The sequence below is a fragment of the Acinonyx jubatus genome, chromosome C2, assembly GCF_027475565.1.
Source record: "Acinonyx jubatus isolate Ajub_Pintada_27869175 chromosome C2, VMU_Ajub_asm_v1.0, whole genome shotgun sequence".
NCBI classification, from domain to species: Eukaryota; Metazoa; Chordata; class Mammalia; order Carnivora; family Felidae; genus Acinonyx; species Acinonyx jubatus.
In genome coordinates this window covers 45,563,534-45,580,853 of record NC_069384.1, presented here as the reverse complement: position 1 = coordinate 45,580,853, position 17,320 = coordinate 45,563,534, and the positions used below count along the sequence as shown (strand labels likewise).

The 17,320-nt window shown below is 39.1% G+C and overlaps 1 non-coding gene and 1 pseudogene across 1 annotated transcript; one reads left to right on the top strand and one right to left on the bottom strand.

Moving 5' to 3' along the window:
* Positions 1-3,578: 3,578 nt before the first annotated feature.
* LOC113604829 (small nucleolar RNA SNORD57) lies at positions 3,579-3,650 on the top strand. The gene has a single exon (XR_003426853.1). It is a non-coding gene; the product is annotated as a small nucleolar RNA SNORD57 (small nucleolar RNA).
* Positions 3,651-14,731: 11,081 nt separating this feature from the next.
* On the bottom strand, positions 14,732-15,676 carry LOC106982920 (olfactory receptor 5H2-like; annotated as a pseudogene).
* Positions 15,677-17,320: the final 1,644 nt, after the last annotated feature.

Below are 17,320 nucleotides of genomic sequence, written 5' to 3'. Positions count from 1 at the left end.
GTTGTCCTCAAATAAGTCTGACTTAGAAGGTACCTTCTCAGAAGAGATATTGCATTATTACATCATGACTATTATTTTGTATATAAAATGTCATTGAGAAGGATGGTTCAAAACTTAACCAGCTTGACAATTACATTCTCTATTAAACCGGTATCCCTGGAATTAACCTCATTGACATGAGGCAACGGACTTTTAATTGCCTGTCATCACTGTCAATTATGTTTTCAAGAAAAAGTTATAAAGTTATCCACAATACTTCATCCTTTGGAACAAATGCCCCATTGAAACCTGTATCCAGCTGCCTAAATATGGGAGGAAGGTACAAAACTGAGAATGGAATTCTGTACATGTTTGCATAGTGCCATTTAAGTAAGGAACAGAGGATGTGTCTCTATTTCCCAGCTCCAACATCTTTATTTTTAAAAATTTACTTCACTTAATTATTTGAAAGAATACTTATCTAGTGTGGTCCAACTCACAGCATAAACTTCCTGAAGAAGAAACTCTATTAATGGGACCCATCAAACTTTGTTCCCATAAGCCCTCAACTTATTCTGAAGCCACTAAAGACTGCAAACACTGTTTTGACAGAGAAACAACAATAAAAAGAAAGTCTAGACTAGAGAGTTGTTCACACATACATAATATATTTCTTACCAAGATTCTACCCTAACTAGTCCACAACTCAGATTGAGAAATACTGTTCTAGATTTGATTGGTGTTTGTTTTTACCTACGTAAACATTGATTCTTTGAGCACAGTCTAGGAGAATATTGTCAGTGACTTTATTAGCTAGGTATTATAAAATGATGAGAAAAAATTTATAAACACGTACAAGAGTGAGAATCTATGAATTCTTTAAATTAATATGTTCCTAATAAAGGGTATTTATATTATTATATTATATTATATTATATTAATTATTATATTATTATTATTATTTTATTATTATTTTCAAAGTGTAGTTTAATCCATATTCAGGAGTGGTCCAGACAACTGGATTAACTTAGCATTGTGCTGTCATCTTTTACCTATAAATATTCATTAAATAATACATAATGTAACTTCATAGTTTACTTTTTAAAACTTTGCAGAACATCTTGTCTAAAATGTGAGCTTTGCAGAGATGTGTATTTTAGGTCTTTCCCAACATGACACCGAAATGAGAAAAATGACGTACAAAAATAAAAAAAAAAATGTGTAACAGAAATGAGAATGGGAACACATAATGGTTTCAGAATGGGAACAGGAGATTTTAGGGAATTTCTGGAGGGGATAAAGTAGTTGGAAGTTTAATGAAAGACACATCAGAGCAGGGGACTGTGTAGATGAAACATGTATGAGAGAAGGCTGCACAGGAAGTCTGAGTTTCTGAGACCCCCAAAGCTTGTCTGCACATACCCAACCTAAAGTAGGACCAGACAGTGTATATTCCACACTCATATACTCACGGATTGATGCCAACATTTTCATTCAAAGAAAAGCTCAGGAATGGAAACAAATCCTTATGATTACAGAAGAAACACACACCAGTTGTTGATATTACCAATATACCAGTCTTTGAATTGTAACATTGTATGAGTGAGCAAAAACTTATATAATTTATAGAAATATCAGAATGATGAGAATATTATAAAGCAGCAAAAAATAACAGAGAAGGAGTTATTTGACAGAGGATAAGGTGGATCCAAAGCTTGTCTCCTCCCTTGAACACAGCTAGATAGTTATCAAATCATTCTGAACACCCAAGAATTCAATTGTAGATCTGAGAGAACAAAAATTGTAAGTCTAGAATTAGAAAAGTGACCACTTTTGGAAGTTCAGAGAGTTGACTTGAGGGAGATAGGACTATGCATACAGCCGTGGGGAGGGAGGCTGCTTACTGAGGGCTACTGCAAAGTAGTATAAACAGCAGAGTACAAAATCTGAATTTTTAGAAGGGGGATGTGCCTGGCTTAAACATGCTTAGGTGGCAAAGTAGGGTGGAGTCCCAGGACTGACAGCATGGTCTGAGGATCCCCTGGGTCACAAGAAGAATGGATGGTGCCAACATGCTACACTGTTCCCAAGCATAGGAGCAGGGACTCCTACTGAGGAAGCAAGCTGGGGTGCTGGCATTCTTCTCTGTTGCACTGTAAACTTCCAACTGCTGTGGGGTTGTGTGACCAATTACTTTGCACAGGCTGGAAAATGGTAAAAGTGTGGTGAGACTCTACTCAAGAGGAATAGCACAGGTCTGCACTTCAGGAGTCCCTTCAATTTGGAGTTTTGAAGCTCAGTCAAGTGCATGAGAAAAAAAGCTCAGACACAGGCAGAGTGAACACAGGGTTCTGATGAAAACCAAGGACACAAGAGGGATGATTGATTGCTCTTCTTTGAGGTTCCTAGAAGAGTGGGGCGTGTACACTTTAAGCTCTGAAAGTCTTAGAGGTTGCAATCTCTGATGATCTCATGAGAGAAGGAGGCTCCAAAAACTCTAAAGATAGAGAAAGTGTTCCCCAGTTTTTCAGCGATCTGGTGTAGTTTGTATCGTGTGGAAACTATAATTTCTCAGAAAGATTAAAGGAACCAACCTGGCATGTCAGCTGGACAAGGAATTCAAGTGCTTTCTCTTCATCTTAACACTGCTTTTCTTTCTGTTGGCGTTGCTCTGGGGCAGGCTTTCCTCACATGTTATCCCTAGGTGCTCGGAGCCTTGTGAAATGGGGAAATAACTCCTTCCTCACAGGGCTGTGGGGAAGACAATTAAAGGAGATAATGTGTGGCAAGGGTTAATTCTTTCTGTTCAGATAAGGTGTGTCATTTCTGTCTCCTGCTGGGACCCTGACTGGTGCAGTGAAGTAAATATTGTTGGGGTATCACACTGCAGCTCAGTCCTCAGACAATTCTGGGACCCGTGCGAGGTTTCCCAGATGGAGAACGGATTCTGCTGAGAGGAGATTGAAGCTGAGACAGCAGACGAGGGTATGGACCATGTCTTTTTCCTCTGGCTGCTTTGGAGATTTAATCTTTTTCAGTGGATTTGAGCAATTTAATGATGATGTCTCTGCAGATTTCTCGCCGTGCCCTGCACGAAGTGCACGTGCATGACGGTCTTTGAGCCCCGTACTCTGGCCCGTGCTTTGTGTCTGAATTAAAGACTTACAGGAGACAAAAATCAACAGGAAGATAGAATTCCTTTGTTCACATGAGAAAACGGAGAACACGACACGAGCGAAGGCATGAAGACTGGAAAGTGGAGGGTGCTCATAGGAGGACAGCATATTAGGGCCAGGACACTCTCTCCCTGGGGCTGGCCCTGGGAAACCCACTTCCAGAGCAGGAGAGAGAGAAACAAACCAGGTGTTTCAGAAATTGTTTTATGTGATTTGTTAATAAAATAATTTATTAATTCTTTATTAATAAAGAGGAAAAACCCTTTCCTGATTTCTGGCATCATAGGTTCATTTTGCCTGCTTTGGGACTCTATGTCCCATGTGGAATCACATGGCAGATAATCCTGTGTGTCCGGCTTCTTCCATGCAACATCAGGTGAGCAATCTATGCCGCCCATCTGGGGGAGGACCAAAGCTGGCTGTTGGAGGTGATGAACTGGCTTAGCCTGACTTTGTAGAGTGGAGGCAAAAAAACTGATTTAATGAGCCTGATCCAGTGATACAACACCTGGGCCAAACAGCCATCGACTAGAACATCGTGTTTCACCATGAGCTGTTTACCTGGTGAGTTCACAAATTAGAGGATGAAATAAAAGGATTTGAAAAACAACCTTACTGCAGCCAAAGGAAGAAGCGCTGTGGGTGTTTTGATCACCCAAGTCAACTATCTCTCCTTCCCTGTACCCTGACGAGATGGGAGGGACCAGATCTGGGTGAAGGTCTGGATGGGGGGAGAGAGAGATGGAGGGAGGGAGGGAGAGATGCTGGAGCCAGGAACACCGGTGTCATAAGGGAGTCAGGGTGGAAGGAGCAGTGGACGATTCTCTCAATAGATGCTGAAAAAGCATTTGGCAAAATACAGCATCAATCCTTAATAAAAGCCCTCAACAAAGTAGGTTTAGAGGGAACATACCTCAGCATCACAAAGGACATTTAAGAAAGATCCACAGCTAATATCATCCTCAATGGGGAAAAACTGAGAGCCTTTCCCATACGGTCAGGAAAAAGGCAAGGATGTCCACTCTCACCATTACTATTTAACATAGTATTGGAAGTCCTAGCCTCAGCTATCAGAGAACAAAAAGAAAGAAAAAACATCCAAATCAGCAAGGAAGAATTCAGACTTTCACTGTTTGCAAATGACATGATATTCTATGTAAAAAATTCAGAAGACTCCACGAAACAATTTCTAGAACTATTACATGAATTCATCAAAGTCGCAGAATGTAAAATAAACATGCAGAAATCTGTTGTATTTCTATACACCAGTAGTGAAGCGGCAGAAAAAGAATCAAAGAATCAGTCCCATTTGGCGATTGTACCAAAAATAGTAAAACCCCTAGGAATAAAACTAAAGCGATAAAAGATATATACTCTGAAAACTATAGAAAACTTATGAAAGGAATTGAAGAGGACACAAGAAGTCGAAAAACATTCCATACTCATGGATTGGAAGAACAAATATTGTTAATATGTCTATACTACCCAAAGCATCTACACATGTAATGCATTCCTTATCAAAATACCACCAGCATTTTTCACAGAACTAGAAAAAACAATCCAAAAATTTGTATGAAACCACAAAAGACCCCACATAGCCAAAGCAATTCTGAAAAAGAACAACAGAATTGGAGGCATCATGATTCCAGATTTCAAGCTATATTACAAAGCTATTGTCATCATGACAATATGGCACTGACACAGAAATAGACAGATAGATCAATGGAACAGAAAACAAAACCTAGAAATGGACCCACTACTATATAGTGAACTAATCTTTGACAAAACAGGAAAGAATAGCCAATGGACAAAAGACAGTCTCTTAAATGCTGTTGGGAAAACTGGACAGCAACATGCAGAAGTATGAAACTGGACCATTTTCTTACACCATACACAAAAATAAATTCCAAATGGATGAAAGACCTAACTGTGAAACAGGAAACCATCAAATCCTAGAGGAGGACATAGGCAGCAACTCTTTTGACTTTGTCTATAGCAACTTACTAGACTCGTTGCTGAAGGCAAGGGAAACAAAAGCATAAATGAACTATTGGGACTAAGATAAAAACCTTTAGCAGAGCAAAAGAAACAATTAACAAAACTAAAAGACAGGGTATGGAATGAGAAAAGATATTTCCAAATAAGTTATCTGATAAAGGGTTAGTATCCAAAATCTGTAAAGAACTTATCAAACTCAACACCCCAAAAACAAATGACCAAATTAAAAAATGGGTGGAAGACATGAATAGTCGTTTTCTCCCTGAAGACATCCAGATGGCTAAGAGACACATGAAAAGATGCTGAACATCACTTATCATTAGGGAAATACAAACCAAAACCATAATGAGATACCACCTCACATCTGTCAGAATGGTTAAAATTAACAATGCAAAAAACAACAGGTGTTGGTGAGGATGCAGAGAAAGGGGGACTCTCTTGCACTGTTGATGGGAATGCAAAGTGGTGCAGCCAGTCTGGAGAACAGTATGGAGACTCCTCAAAAAGTTAAAAATAGAAGTATCCGATGACTCAGGAATTGTACTAGTAGGTATTTACCCAAAGGATACAAAAATACAGGTTCAAAAGGGTACATGCACCATGATGTGCAGCATTATCAACAATAACCAAACTATGGAGAGTCCAAATGTCCATTAACTGATGAATGGATAAAGAAGTGTGTGTATATATATATATATATATATACACATATATATATATATATATACACACATATATATATATACATATATATATATATATACATATATACACACACACACACGCACACGCGCACACACACACACACACTTACACACACAATGGAATATTACTTGGCCATCAAGTAGAATGAAATCTTGCCATTTGCAATGATGTGTATGAGCTAGAATGTATTATGCTAAAGGAAGTAAGCCAATTACAGAAAGACAAATACCATATGACTTCACTCATATGTGGATTTTAATGAACAAAACAGATGAACATATGGAAAGGGTGTAAAAAAGAAGAGAGGTAAACAAACAACAAGAGACTTAATGATAGAGAACAAACTGAGGGTTTATGGAGGACGGTGGGGGGGTGAATGGGCTAGATGGGTGATGGGTATTAAAGAGGACACTTTTTGTGATGAGCGGTGGGCGTTGCATGTAAGTGATGAATCACTGAATTCTACTCCTGAAACCAATATTGCACTCTATGTTAACTAAAATTTAAATAAAAAGTAAAAAAAATTAACAAACTACAGACCTATGCAATAACATGGATTTTCAGAGAAAATCAGTGTCTAGACTCTAATGTATTCAGTCCCTTTCCTGGCCCTTGAGGATATCCCTAAGGGAGGAAAAAATAGAGGACAGATGACTTGGTCTAATCTTGTGACCTGCACCTCCAGAAATACATAGTAATATTTGTTTTTTTTTTTTTTTTTAACGTTTATTTATTTTTGGGACAGAGAGAGACAGAGCATGAACGGGGGAGGGGCAGAGAGAGAGGGAGACAAAGAATCGGAAACAGGCTCCAGGCTCTGAGCCATCAGCCCAGAGCCTGATGCGGGGCTCGAACTCCCGGACTGCGAGATCGTGACCTGGCTGAAGTCGGAGGCTCAACCGACTGCGCCACCCAGGCGCCCCAGTAATATTTGTTTTAAATACTCATGTGTTTTGTATCTTTAAACAAACATCTAATTAAAGGGCTTTTTTCTGGTATTGTGCCATATAAGAATAATTTGCTTTAGGTGTATGATACTTGTGATTGTCTTGAAAGGAACAGGAAGGTGAGCTGGCCTGCAGCAGACACCCCAGACCCAGTAATCTCTTGGGGCTCATTACAGGATTGAAAATGAGTGATGCACTCTCACTTCATTTGAAGTGTTTGTGCTGACGGATTCATTTCAAATGTATATATATTTCCTAAGTACTTATTTAGGACCTCATGTGTGTAAGCCACTGTGCTAACACTGCAAAAGATTGGAAGAGTACTAGGACTATTGAATTATGATCTAAAAAAATTTATGGGTCAAAAATAAGTACTAATAAAGGCCATTTGTGACCCCCAAAATAAATAAAATACAGTGTTTCAAACGAGTGAGCATTTCTACCCTTTTCAAGGTAATTAGGAAATGCATCATAAAAATCTTTGAAGAAAGGGCACCATTTCAATTGTAATGAAGATGGGTGCACTTGGGGAAGCATTCTTTGTGGAGAGACCATATAAACAAAACCGTGTACCTGAGAAGGTGTTCACAGGCTTTCAGTAACTCATTTTGGTGATAACACTGAGTCTATAAGAATTGTGGAGGACGAGAATGCAGAGATAAATCAAGATTTTCTTGGATGGACCTTAAATAATGCCATGGTGAGATACTGCAGGGATATATACACACACACACACATACACACACATACACATACACACACATTTAAGATGTTTATTTTTATTCCCACCTGAGGTCATTAATGTTAGGTCATATATAACTGCTAAAATTTTTGAATGCTGATCAACACATAGCAAATATGTAATCTGAACAAGAAAGATAAATAGATTTACATGTGTTTACATATCATGTAATATATACATATAAAGAAGAAATAAACATGGATATGTGTATAGAGAGTTCGCTTCTTTGAAATTCATATTCTGTATTTATTTAATGTTTATTTATTTTTTAATATGAAATTTATTATCAAATTGGTTTCCATACAACACCCAATGCTTATCCCAACAAGTGCCCTCCTCAATACCCATTATCCAACCTCCCCTCCCTCCCACCCCCCATCAAACTTCAGTTTGTTCTCAGTTTTTAAGTTCTTATGTTTTGGCTCCCTCCCTCTCTAACCTTGTTTTTTTTTTTTCCATCCCCTCCCCCATGGTCTTCTGTTAAGTTTCTCAGGATCCACATAACAGTGAAACCATATGGTATCTGTCTTTCTCTGTATGACTTATTTCACTTAGCATAACACTCTCCAGTTCAATCCACGTTACTACAAAAGGCCGTATTTCATTCTTTCTCATTGCCACATAGTATTCCATTGTGTATATAAATCACAATTTCTTTATTCATTCATCAGTTGATGGACATTCAGGCTCTTTCCATAATTTGGCTATTGTTGAAAGTGCTGCTATAAACATTGGGGTACAAGTGCCCCTATGCATCAGCATTTCTGTATCCCTTGGGTAAATTCCTAGCAGTGCTATTGCTGGGTCATAGGGTAGGTCTATTTTTAATTTTCTGAGGAACCTCCACACTGCTTTCCAGAGAGGCTACACCAATTTGCATTCCCACCAACAGTGCAAGAGGGTTCCCGTTTCTCCACATCCTCTCCAGCATCTATAGTCTCCTGATTTGTTCATTTTGGCCACTCTGACTGGCATGAGGTGATACCTGAGTGTGGTTTTGATTTGTTATTTCCCTGATAAGGAGCGACGCTGAACATCTTTTCATGTGCCTGTTGGCCATCCGGATGTCTTCTTTAGAGAAGTGTCTATTCATGTTTTCTGCCCATTTCTTCACTGGGTTATTTGTTTTTCGGGTGTGGAGTTTGGTGAGCTCTTTATAGATTTTGGATACTAGCCCTTTGTCCGATATGTCATTTGCAAATATCTTTTCCCATTCCGTTGGTTGCCTTTTAGTTTTGTTGGTTGTTTCCTTTGCTGTGCAGAAGCTTTTTATCTTCATAAGGTCCCAGTAGTTCATTTTTGCTTTTAATTCCCTTGCCTTTGGGGATGTGTCGAGTAAGAGATTACTACGGCTGAGGTCAGAGAGGTCTTTTCCTGCTTTCTCCTCTAGGGTTTTGATGGTTTCCTGTCTCACATTCAGGTCCTTTATCCATTTTGAGTTAATTTTTGTGAATGGTGTAAGAAAGTGGTCTAGTTTCATTCTTCTGCATGTTGCTGTCCAGTTCTCCCAGCACCATTTGTTAAAGAGACTGTCTTTTTTCCATTGGATACTCTTTCCTGCTTTGTCAAAGATTAGTTAGCCATACTTTTGTGGGTCCAATTTTGGAGTCTCAATTCTATTCCATCGGTCTATGCGTCTGTTTTGTGCCAATACCATGTTGTCTTACTGATTACAGCTTTGTAGTAGAGGCTAAAGTCTGGGATTATGATGCCTCCCACTTTGGTCTTCTTCTTCAATATTACTTTGGCTATTAGGGATCTTTTGTGGTTCCATACAAATTTTAGGATTGCTTATTCTAGCTTCAAGAAGAATGCTGGTGCAATTTTGATTGGGATTGCATTGAATGTCCAGATAGCTTTGGGTAGTATTAATATTTTAACAATATTCTTCCAATCAAAGAGCATGGAATGTTTTTCCATTTCTTTATATCTTCTTCAATTTCCTTCATAAGCTTTCTATAGTTTTCAGCATACAGATCTTGTACATCTTTGATTAGATTTATTCCTAGGTATTTTATGCTTCTTGGTGCAATTGTGAATGTGATCAGTTTCTTGTCTTTTTGTTGCTTCATTATTACTGTACAAGAATGCAACTGATTTCTGTACATTGATTTTGTATCCCACAACTTTGCTGAATTCATGTATCAGTTCTAGTAGAATTCTAGTAGAATTCATGTATCAGTTCTACACTCTTTGGTGGAGTCTGTCAGGTTTTCCGTGTATAGTATCATGTCATCTGTAAAAAGTGAAAGCTTGACTTCATCTTTGCCAATTTTGATGCCTTTGATTTCCTTTTGTTGTCTGATTGCTGATGCTAGAACTTCGAAGACTATGTTAAACAACAGCGGTGAGAGTGGACATCCCTGTCATGTTCCTGATCTCAGGGGGAAAGCTCTCAGTTTTTCCCCATTGAGGATGATATTAGCTGTGGGCTTTTCATAAATGGCTTTTGTGATGTTTAAGTATGTTCCTTCTATCGCGACTTCCTTGAGGGTTTTTATTAAGGAAGGATGTTGAATTTTGTCAAATGCTTTTTCTTCATCGATTGACAGGATTATATGGTTCTTTTGTTTTATTTTATTAATGTGATGTATCACATTGATTTGTGAATGTAGAACCAACCCTGCATCCCAGGAATGAATCCCACTTGATCATGGTGAATAATTCCTTTTATATGCTGTTGAATTCACTTTGCTAGTCTCTTATTGAGAATTTTTGCATCCATATTCATCAGGGATATTGGCCTGTAGTTCTCTCTCTCTCTCTCTCTCTCTCTCTTTTTTTTTTTTGCTGGGTCTCTGTCTGGTTTAGGAATCAAAGTAATGCTGGCTTCATAGAATGAGTCTGGAAGTTTTCCTTCCCTTTCTATTTTTTTGGAACAGCTTGAGAAGGCTAGGTATTATCTCTGCTTTAAATGTCTGGTAGAATTCCCCGGGGAAGCCATCTGGTCCTGGACTCTTACTTGTTGGGAGATTTTTGATAACTGATTCAATTTCTTCACTGGTTATGGGTCTGTTCAAGTTTTCTATTTCTTTCTGTTTCAGTTTTGGAAGTGTGTGGGTGCTTAGGAATTTGTGCATTTCTTCAGGTTGTCCAATTTGTTGGCATATAGTTTTTTATAGTATTTCCTGATAATTGTTTGTATTTCTGAGGGATTGGTTATAATAATTTCATTATCACTCATGATTTTATCTATTTGGGTCATCTCCCTTTTCTTTTTGAGAAGCCTGGCTAGAGGTTTATCAATTTTGTTTATTTTTCAAAAAACCAACTCTTGGTTTCATTGATCTGCTCTACAGTTTTTTTAGGTTCTATATTGTTTATTTCTGCTGTGATCTTTATTATTTCTCTTCTTCTGCTGGGCTTGGGGTGTCTTTGCTGCTCTGCTTCTAGTTCCTTTAGGTGTGCTGTTAGATTTTGTATTTGGGATTTTTCTTGTTTCTTGAGATAAGCCTGGATTGCAATGAATTTTCCTCTCAGGACTGCCTTCGCTGCATCCCAAAGCATTTGGATTGTTGTATTTTCATTTTCATTTGTTTCCATATATATTTTAATTTCTTCTCTAATTGCCTGGTTGACCCATTCATTCTTTAGTAGTGTGTTCTTTAACCTCCATGCTTTTGGAGGTTTTCCAGACTTTTCTCTGTGGTTGATTTCAAGTTTCATAGCATTGTGGTCTGAAGGTGTGCATGGTATGATCTCAATTCTTGTATACTTATGAAGGGCTGTTTTGTGGCCCAGTATATGATCTATCTTGGAGAATGTTCCATGTGCGCTCGAGAAGAAAGTATATTCTCTGGCCTTGGGATGTGGAGTTCTAAATATATCTGTCAAGTCCATCTGATCCAATGTATCATTCAGGGCCCTTGTTTCGTTATTGATTCTGTGTCTAGATGATCTATCCATTGTTGTAAGTGGGGTATTAAAGTCCCCTGCAATGACCACATTCTTATCAATACGGTTGCTTATGTTTGTGATTAATTGTTTTATGTATTTGGGGGCTTCCGTATTCAGTGCATAGACATTTATAATTGTTAGGTGTTCCTGATGGATTGACCCTGTAATTATTATATAATGCCCATCCTCATCTCTTGTTACAGCCTTTGATTTAAAGTCTAGTTTGTCTGATATAAGTATGGCTACTCCAACTTTCTTTTGACTTCCAGTAGCATGATAGATAGTTCTCCATCCCCTGACTTTCAATCTGAACGTGTCCTCAGGTTTAAAATGATTCTCTTACAGACAGCAAATAGATGGGTCTTGTTTTTTTATCATTCTGATACCCTATGTCTTTTGGTTGGAGCATTTAGTCCATTTATATTCAGTGTTATTATTGAAAGATATGGGTTTAGACAGCAAATAGGTGGGTCCTGTTTTTTTATCATTCTGATACCCTATGTCTTTTGGTTGGAGCATTTAGTCCATTTATATTCAGTGTTATTATTGAAAGATATGGGTTTAGACAGCAAATAGATGGGTCTTGTTTTTTTATCATTCTGATACCCTGTCTTTTGGTTGGAGCATTTAGTCCATTTATATTCAGTGTTATTATTGAAAGATATGAGTTTAGATTCATTGTGATGTCTATAAGTTTCATGCTTGTAATGATGTCTCTGATAATGTCCTTGCAACATTTCACTCACAGAATCCCCCTTAGGATCTCTTGTAGGGCTGGTTTAGTGGTGATAAATTCCTTCAGTTTTTGTTTGTTTGGGAAAACCTTTATCTCTCCTGTTCTGAATAACAGACTTTCTGGATAAAGGATTCTTGGCTGCATATTTTTTCTGTTCATCACATTGAAGATTTCCTGCCATTCCTTTCTGGCCTGCCAAGTTTCAGTAGATAGGTCTGCCACTAGTCTTATGGGTCTCCCTTTGTAAGTTAGAGCCTGTTTATCCCTAGCTGCTTTCAGAATTTTCTCTTTATCCTTGTATTTTGCTCATTTCACTATGATATGTCATGCAGAAGATCGATTCAAGTTATGTCTGAAGGGAGTTCTCTGTGCCTCTTGGATTTCAATGCCTTTTTACTTCCCCAGATCAGGGAAGTTCTCAGCTATGATTTGTTCAAGGACACCTTCTCTCTCTCTTCCTCTTCTGGAATTCCTACGATACGGATATTGTTCTGTTTGATTGCATCACTTAGTTGTCTAATTTTCCCCTCATACCCCTGGATTTTTTTATCTCTCTTTTTCTCAGCTTCCTCTTTTTCCATAATTTTATCTTCTACTTCACCTCTTCTCTCTTCTGCCTCTTCAATCTGTGCTATGGCCACCTCCATTTTATTTTGCACCTCATTTATAGCATTTTTTAGCTCCTCATGACTGTTTCTTAGTCTCTTGATCTCTGTAGGAATAGATTCTCTGCTGTTCTCTATGCTTTTTTCAAGCCCATGGATTAATTTTATGACTATTATTCTAAATTCTTGTTCCGTTATATTGCTTAAATCGTTTTTGATCAATTCGTTAGCTGTTGCTACTTCCTGGAGTTTTTTTTGAGGAGAGTTCTTCCGTTTCGTCATTTTGGGTAGTCCCTTCAGTGGCTCCAAACTGCAGGGCACTTCCCCCGTGCTGTCCGGAGTAACTTGTGTTGGTGGGTGCGGCTGCAGTCAGACCCAATGTCTGTCCCCAGCCCACTGCTGGGGCCACAGTCAGACTGGTGTGTACCTTATCTTCCCCTCTTCCAGGGGCAGGACTCACTCTGGAGTGGTGTGGCCCCTGTCTGGGCTACTTGCACACTGCCAGGCTTGTGGTGCTGCTTCGATGGGCTCTTGCCAAGGGTGTATTATTAACCGGGGTGGATCCTCAAGTTGCACAGGGGCAGGAGGGGCAGGCTTAGCTCACTTTGCAGTTGGTGGTCCCGTGGGGGAGGGGCCCTGCAGCACCAGGAGGGAGGCAGGCCCATCAGAGGGATGGATCCACAGAAGCACAACACTGGGCCTTTTGCGGTGCAAGCAAGTTTGGTGATGGAGAACTGGTTCCCTTTAGAATTTTGGCTGGGGGAGAATAGTACTTTCCAGGGCCTTTGTTTCCCTGCTGAGCTGACCTCTGTCTTCTGGGGCTCAGCAACTCTCCCTCCCGGTGTCCTCTCACCCTCCCCTCTCTCTGAGAGCAGAGCTGTTGACTTTTAATATTCCAGATATTAAGTCCTGCTGGCTGTCAGAACTCACACAGTCTGGCCCCTCTGCTTTTGCAGGCCAGATTTGGGGGCTCTGCCTTGCCAAGCGGGCTGCCCCTCCACCACCCTGGTTCCCTCCCACCAGTCCGTGTAGTGTGCACCTCCTCTCCGCCCTTCCTACCCTCTTCCATGGGCCTCTTGTCTACGCTTGGCTCTGGAGAGTCCGTTCTACTAGTCTTCTGGCAGTTTTCTGGGTTATTTAGGCAGACGTGGGTGGAATCTAAGTGATCAGCAGAACAAGGTGACCCAGCATCCTCTTACACTGCCATCTTCCCCTCTGTCCATCTGTGTATAGAAAGTTCTAGTCATGCCCGCCATATATACACATAATCTGGTAGCAATGGCAATCCATTAGAAGTTATTGAAGAAGGATATTATTTAATCAGACTTCTGTGTATAAAGAATACTCTGACAGCAATGTTTTTGAAGTAAGAGAATATCAACAGGATGTAAGAAAAGAAACAAGACTGTAACAAATGACAGATATGAATAGTTTTAGCGTGAGAACCTCAGTGGTATCAGTAGACTGTGTACAGAATCACTGGTGAGGGAGGAAGGGCATGGGTGTCCTGAAATTGGATGACTCATACGTTTTGGGCTTTGTTCACTCATACGCAACTGTGACTCTACTGTGGAGTAAATGTGATGTGAGTCTTCAGGCTGCATGACTGTAATGGCTGTCAAAGACATGATATTCAAATTCCTTTCAGAGGTGTTAAACTGTTACAGGGCTTAATGAATTTATGAAGCCACATTGAAAATATAAAAACATGTAAAATAATTTGTTTTCCTCTTTAGTTTAGTATGACATGAACACTTGGTTAGAATTCTATTTTTGAATAATAGACATACATATTTAAGAAAGCAAATTGTATGCCTACCTTAGTCATTAAAATGCTAATGCAATTATACCTACAAAAGACTTTGATAGCTAATCAACACTTAATAACATCTAATCTGTAATTTTGTGTCATTTTAATGAAAGGAGAGTAGATACTATTATGACTTCTAAGTATTTCTCTTTAACATTTTTCTCAGTGAATCTATGACTTTCTTATTTCTCCAGCTATAGATAATTGGATTTAAGAAAGGAAATATGATAGTATAAAATACAGAGTCCATCATATCCTGATCATCTGATTGTGCAGATACAGGGTGCACATACATTAAGATAAGAGAGCCATGGTACAAAGAGACAGTTAAGAGATGGATCCACAGGTGGAGAAGGCTTTTCTTATGCCTTGTAGTGACTTCTTTTTTAAGATTGAAAAGAGAACTAGTGTATAGGAGACAAGAACTATCAGAATGGTGAACATCTGTATTGACCCAGCAAAAATGAATACCATCAGAAAATTAATAGAAGGGTCAGTACAAGAAATCTTAAACAATGGCATAATGTCACAGTAAAAGTGATGTACTATGATGGAATCACAGAAGGTTAATCTGAATAACAAAGCATTGTGAATTATGGCATGAAGAAGGCCACCTGAAAATGACAAAACTAACAGCTGGATGCGTAGTGTATTGGACATAATCACTGGGTAAAGTAGTGGTTTGCATATGGCCACATAGCGATCATAAGCCATTGTTGCCAGCAGAAAACATTCCGTGGTTATACTGATTGCCAAGGAAAAAAACTGTATCATGCATTCAGGAAGAGATATCATTTTGCTCTTGGCAAAGAAGTTGACCAGCATCTTGGGGGTCACTGTGGATAATATCTAAGCATCCACAAATGCCAAACTTCCAAGGAAAAAGTACATGGGGATGTGAAGCTGAGGTTCATTCCATATGAGAGCAATCAGACCAAGGTTCCCCATAATGGTGAGAAGATAGATAACCAAGAACACCAGGAATAGGGGGATTTGCCACTGTGGTTCATATGTGAGTCCTGAGAATTAACTCTGTCAGCAATGTTGCATTTTCCTTTCCCATGTCCTCAGTGGGTGTTGCCTGAAATGAAATGGAATAAGTTTTTTGAATGTCAATAAGAATTTATATGTGAAAATATGGGGAGGAGATTTGAGATACAGTTGTGCACATCAGAATCGCCTCTTAATTTTATTACATATTTAGTGGAATCTATTTTGGAGCTAAGGAAAATAGTACAATTATTTAAATATTAAAATGCAGCAATAAACAGATTTTGGAAAATGGAAGACATTATACATATGTGCTAAATCTATGGTACAAGATTCAGTATGAAACAGAAATTCTGTGTCTTGAATGTCTTGAAAGGGAAAGAAGCTTGAAGGCCCAGGTTAGTAAAGTTAATTAAATAGCTTATGAAAGATCTAGAGTATTATTTATCAGGGGATAAACATGCACTGAAAACAAGAGGAAGGAATAGCACTCTAAGGCTCTCTTTTAAAGTGAATATATGGTAGTATAAAAAATAGGCTGAAGGGAGGAGAAACTGGGCTCAGAAATACCAGGCAAGAAGAAGTTACTACTGTCTAGCTGTTCTCAAATCAAAGTACACATCAGAATTGTCTGGGGAAACTTTTGTGTAAAATATAGATTTGAAACTTTACTGTAGAAATTAATTTAGTGTGTCAAGAACTAAAGCTAATAATCTGTATTTTAAACTTGCTCCACGGTGATCTACATACATGTGACTTGGCTAGTCCACTAGCAAATTGACATTGAAATTAACAAGAAGATTAAGACATGGATGCCGAAGAATTCGGAATGTAGAGGCACTTACTACCTCTGTGATATATTGGAGCTGAAGGGGTCTTCAGTGAGGAATAAAGAAGAACCTGGGTAACTGGGTAGATTTTCCTCAAAACTGATTAAGAACTAGAAGGCAGTGGCCAGTTTGTGGATATCTAGGTGATATATACTTTGTAGTATGAGTTACAAGAGCTTAATGGAAATAATGACTTGGAAATCATTGGGGTAGGGGGAGGCACACTTATGTATGATCTATCCATTAGAGAATACACCCAATGTCAAGAGAAGGGCAAGGGACTAAACTGACAAAAGTATAGTAAAGTGGCACTGAAGATGTATGCCATTTTCAGAAGCCAGTCCAATCCTCTTTTCTCCCACATAATGTTGGTGACAGGCAAAGTCTACCACCCACTCTAGGAGCCAAAAGTTGTGCCACTAACAACTAGAGTGAGGGCACCTGATGTAAGTTTGGCAAATCTAACTTCCCCACACTGGTTTAGAATTTGGAGTGCGGGAGTAAAAGGGACAAGGACAAAAGAGAATTTGGGTTGCTAAGGCAGCCAAGCTATAAAATGAAGTTTCCAGAGGTGCCTGTGTGGCTCAGTTGGTTAAGTATCTGACTTCATCCCAGGTCATGATCTCGTGGTTCGTGACTTCGAACCCTGTGTCCACCTCTGTGCTGGCAGCTCAGAGCCTGCAGCCTGCTTCAGATTCTATGTCTCCCTTTCTCTCTGCCCCTCCCCCTCTCGTGCTCTGTCTCTCTCTCAAGAGGAAATAAACATTAAAAAAATTTAACAAAAAAAAATAAAATGAAGATTCCAGCAAATACATCCTGCACCCACACCAATGACCCACCCTGTCAGTGTGAACAGTGGCATTCCCATACAGCCAGTGTGACAACAACCCTCGTGGATACAGTGT